The sequence below is a fragment of the Apium graveolens genome, chromosome 9 (genome assembly GCF_009905375.1).
Source record: "Apium graveolens cultivar Ventura chromosome 9, ASM990537v1, whole genome shotgun sequence".
Classification (NCBI taxonomy): Eukaryota; Viridiplantae; Streptophyta; class Magnoliopsida; order Apiales; family Apiaceae; genus Apium; species Apium graveolens.
This window is the reverse complement of record NC_133655.1, coordinates 249,575,585-249,581,394: the sequence shown is the minus strand read 5'-3', so window position 1 is coordinate 249,581,394 and position 5,810 is coordinate 249,575,585.

Sequence of the window (5,810 nt, the reverse complement as noted above, 5' to 3'; positions counted from 1 at the left end):
AACCTCACTTAACAGCTGTGAAAAGAATTTTCAAGTATCTTAAAGGAACAACTGATCTGGGATTGTGGTATCCTAGAGAATCAGATTTTAAACTAATAGGTTACTCAGATGCAGATTTTGCAGGTTACAAAATTGACAGGAAAAGCACAAGTGGAAGCTGCCAATTTCTTGGAGGCAGATTGGTTTCTTGGTTCAGCAAGAAACAAAAGTCAATTTCCACATCAACTGCAGAAGCAGAGTATATTACTGCAGGAAGCTATTGTGCACAGATTCTTTGGATGAAGAATCAGTTACTGGATTATGGGTTAACATATTTCAAAATCCCTATTTACTGTGATAATCAAAGTGCTATTGCTATGACAGGTAATCCAGTTCAACACTCTATGACAAAGCACATCAGCATCAGGTACCACTTCATAAGAGAACATGTGGATGAAGGTACAGTGGAATTACACTTTGTTCCAACAGATCAACAACTAGCAGATATCTTCACAAAACCATTATGTGAAGCCACTTTTACAAGATTGGTAAATGAACTTGGAATGGTTTCAGGTTCTTTCTCTAAATCTGCCTAGTCTTGTTCTGTTTTATCAAACTTTATGATCAGTATTTACAGAATTTAATCTCTTTGTGAATTCTGTGATTAATTGATAAATGTGTTTAAGTACTGACTGTTGTCTGATATATGTTTCTAAACTCTGATAAGTGATATGTCTGTTAAAGTAACTATTCAATCCTATGAGGATAACTGTGCTAGATGTTGACCTAGTGGTCTTCAATAAACAAAGGATCCCATATAAGAAGTAATTATTTCTGTGGAAATCTATTGACACAAGCAAATTCTGATAATTGAGCTTAGTTGAGTTTACTTTGTCTATCTTATTACTAAGTCACAAATTAGAATAATGCTACTCATCTGTTAAGTTCTGATACTAGCAAATCTGCTGAATGCACTAAGTGCTGATAAACCTCACTTTTCAAAAGAAAAAGCAAAAGGATCAAAAAATAAAATCAGGTACTCCTTTGAGATCTAGAGTAAAAATGTGGAAGGGACGACCCAAGTGCATTGCTGGTATTAAGTAAATATGCATTAGAAAAGCAAAATATTTTCTTGGTGACTTTTCACACTCTATGATTACTGGAGAAATACTCTGATAATAGCATAAATTCTGATAAGCAGTCGTGACTCACTTACACTGAGAAGCCACTGTAAAATGGAATTCAAAAGGATGCATAAAATTAGCACACAATAATTGAGGTGGACTCTAGCATGAACTCATTCAACAGTAGGTTACAGAATAATGACAGCTCTTTAGCAAAGTTTTAGTTATGCCTTATTTCTAAGATGTACTGAAGTGAATTAGACTTTACTCTTTGTCTGACATTTCGCTTAATGCACACATTAATCACTCTATATGAATGATGAAAATTACTGTGGTGGTCTATGTTCTTTTAGATAAATAGTCATTGTGTCATTTTGCACAAATTCTGAGGACAAGTTCTGATTGCATGTTCTGCTGATTAAGTTCTGAAGAATATAACTCAGAACTTGTATGAGGACTTACTCAGATAGGCATTCCTTTTTCGAGTTAAGAAATTATGTTCTGATGACTGTTAAGTTCTGATATAAGTCTAAGTTCTGATATTAAAGTCTAATTCTTTACTTGACTTATCTATGGATAAAATTTAATAACAGTCTCGGTTCAAACTAGAATATGTTGAAGTGGAAGATTAATAGTCACTATGGTTAGGGTTAATGGTATTCGTACTTGAACAGTCAAATTTTACTTGCTTCTTGTGCGCATTAAACCATGTTTTCTCTTTCCAATGAATGTTTTTCTTTTTCCAAGTCTGGGGAGACGAGGTAGAATTAATTCTACCTGTCAACATTAAATTTCTTTGCGTCTCCTGGCATTCTCCTGCCTATATAAGCAACCACTTCACATCAGCCTTCCCATCAAATCTTTTCTCACAAACTTACCTTCATACTTTTTCTATCAAAAACACCATGGTCAGATACAACATGTTTTTGAACTACGAAACCTTCAATATGGAGCTCAGCTGTGCCGATTGGCAGCAGGAATGGCACGTCGCTGCCATTCCTGATGAGATATGGGACTCTGTCCCACATGAGGTACTCACCCACCTCCTATTCTTCTATATGGACTACCATCGCCATCTGGAGCGATTGGAGGAGGAAAGGCTGGAAGCTCTCCGCCAGCAAGAGCGAATCATTCGACTCGCCATTCTGTTTGTCGAGAGTAGGAAGAAGAAATGATTTATTTTCTTCTTCCTGTTTTTCTTCATCATCAGCCTTGCCCTGCTCCTTGAGCAAGGACTAAGGCTGTTGATGTTAGGTTTAGCAGCTTAGGGAAATCTTGTATAAATTCTGATGTAATTTCAATTTCATGAATGTATTCACTTGATATATTAATGAAATTTGTTTTTGTTTCAAGACTTTGTCTCTAAGTTATTTTGTAATGCATTGATAAATCATAATAAAGATTCATATTCTGATGACCATATAAATTCTGTTTTAATTTAAGTTCTGATTTTCCTTTATCAGTACTTACTCGTCTGATTTATCTTGGTCATTTTCACTGATTTATTTTCAGAATATTAATGATGCAGTGAAAATTAATTAAATCAGTGGGAACGGTTTTAATTTTGAATTAAAACTGTTTTACCTTGATTAAAGGAATATTTGGGTAAGTGGAACGGTTTTTCCTTGAAAAAAGGCAAGTGGGCAGGTAATGATTACTGTTTTCTCGTGCCCAGTAACTATCCGTTATTACTGCATGTCTGACAGGTGTCCAAGGGTAACATTTTTTTTCAGAGTATAAGTACGACAGAGAGAGGATTTTTTAATCTTTCATTTCCTTTCATACTTTTTCTCTCTACTTGCTTTTACTCTCTCTCTTTCTTCTCCTTACGTTGGTTCTTCATACAGACATTTTCTCAAACACCTATCAGGCACTCTTAAATCTCAATTTTTCACATGGCACCTAAGGATTTAATCATTGATGGCGCTAAATTTGTTCCAAACAGCTATGCTGCAATTCTTGATCATGCTGAAGCTCCATCTGAATTGCATTTTGTGCAAGATCTTCTTGCACATAGTGAGATTGGGTATGCATTGACCCAGCCTTCAGTCTTTTCAAGCCAACAAGTTCTGACATTTTGGCGGACTGGGCACTTTGATAATGGGGGTACACATGGCACTCCCAGTATTGTTTTCGAAGTGGGTGATTCTTCATATGCCGTCACTCCTGGTACAATACGCAAGGCTCTACATCTCCCAGAAGGGTGTACCTTTTCAATTCCAGAGGAATCAGCTCTTCAGGATTTAATGGCCCATTTGGGGTATGAACGGAGTTTGGCAAAGCTTGGGCAGTTGAAACGGGCTCATATCAGAAGAGAATGGAGCTTCTTCTTCGACTGCATCACTAAAGCTTTTGGGAACAAGTGTTCGAATTTTGATGCTATCCCAATTCTGAGTCAGCACATCGGGTATGCTATTATAAACCAAACTCATTTTGATTTTGCAACTGCTATAATTGGTTTTATTGGGGATAGGATGAGAGAGGATAGGAATGTTGTTTACTTTGCTAGATTTTGTCAACTTATATATACTTTTTGTACTGATGAACCTCAATTAGTCAATTCCTCAACTCCACCTTTTAGGGTTGCAAAACGTTACTTTAATGACCTGATAAATGCTGACACTAAGAAATCAGTGGTTAGACCTTTACAGATTCCTCAATCTGTAAAACAGATCTTAGTAAATGCTGATCCTGATACTTATAGATCTGTTTATTCTGATGTCCAACCCACAACAACCACCCAAACACCACAACAATCAGCACCTACCACTCATTCTACTCAACCAACCCTCAGACAATATATCAAATCATATTTCTCCACTTCACAGACTGCTCAACCCTCATCATCAGCACCTACTGTGAAGCCTTCATCCTCCAAACCTAAGAGGACAAAGACTGTTCCTCAAACACCTCAAAAGAGAAGGAGGATTGCTTTGAGAGATGAATCTGATACTGAGGAACAGGTTCCTTCTTCAGAACCTGTTGTAAGTGAAGCTGAGAAAGAGACTTCTCAGAAGGATTCTGGAATTGGGGGATCTAGGCTTCTCAAGAGGCTTAGAAGAATGACAGTTCCTGAAACTCCCAAGGAATCCAAATCTACAAAGAGATACAAGAAATAGAGGGCAAATAGGCCAGTTTCAGATGATGAAGATGAAGCAGCTCAGGAAGGGGATCAGGAATCTCTGATCTCACAAGAAAAGGAATTTGCTAAAGTCACTTCTTCTCCATCAACTCCATCTAAGGAAGCTATTTCTGAAAAGGTCAACACATCCTCTGTATCTCCTGTTGATCCAGGCACAAGTGCTGATATTGATGTTCCAGACTTGGTTGTGCCTGAAGTAATTCTCTTAGAAGCTCCAACAGCAACTAATCCTTCACCAACACCTGTTACTGATGCTGTTCAAACTCCAGAGTTACCCACAACACCTTCTCTGCATCAAGATGCTGATGATCAGACTTTAGGTGAGCATCAGGATATGGCTGTTGATCAGAACTTAGAACCAGATCAGCAATTAGAGGATGCTGAAGCCTCCATTGCTACTCACACTGTTGTTTTATCAGAGAATACTGATTCTGTAAGTTCTGATGCTGCAAAGGCTGGAGATACTGGTGATGCTGCTCCAACTGCAAATGCTGAAGAAGCAGGTCCTTCAGGACATGCTCCTCAACAGACTATTCTTAAGTCTAAACTGGTTAAGAAGTTTGTTACCAGAGAAGCACCAGCGCCTTGGAGTGAAACTCCTGCAGGACGGGAGTGGACTAAGGAATGGAACTCAGTCACCTGTGTTCCAAATGAGATTCATCTTGCTGAGCACTTGACTAAAGCTGATGAAATGTTAAATTCTGATGATTTCAAAACCCAGCTTAGAGTCACTGCATTGAGTACTAGACATCTACAAGGTCTTCATTCAACTACTCATGCAGAGCTACACAAGATTCCAGAAGAATTTATTAAGCAAGGAGAAGTTTGGAAACTTGACAAGAAAAGGTTCTTCCAACCTACCTTTGACAGGATTGCTGCTATTGAGAAGACTCAAGAAAAACAACAAGCTCAGATTAATGATATTTTGACAACTCAAGCTTCTCAGCAATCTCAACTTACTGAAATCCAATCCTCAGTGGAATTGCTTGTCTCTCTCCTATTACCCGCTGATGCCAAAAAGGGGGAGAAAGTAATTAAGTCCAAACGCAAGACTAACAAGACACTGAAAGGGAAGGATGATGGAAAAGATGATCAAGGAAGCTCTGGAATGGGTAGAGGTCATAGTCAAGGTAGAGGATTCACATCAAGAAAAGCTGAAATCACAAGTCACAGGACAAGTTCTGATACTGGGAAAAGAATAAGTTCTGCTACTGGTAAAAGAATAAGTTCTGATGAACTTTTAGATTTTGATGAGAAAATGTTAAGACAGTTATTTCTTCAGGAAAATCCAGGAATGGACTTGGAGAGTTTAATGGAAGAAGAAGCCAGGCTTAAATTAGAGAAAGTCACATCTAAATCTGAAGCTTCTGGTAAAAAGCCACTTCCAAAACTCAAAGGTATTGTGATCAAAGAAAGGACACATTCTGAAGCAACATTGGCTAGATCACAACCACAGATAGATCCAAGATCCAAGGGTAAAGAAAAGGTTGGTGAACCTATCAAGGTTTATGTGCCTCCTGAGGATGAAGAAATTACTGATGAAAAGGATAATCTTGCTCTGACTT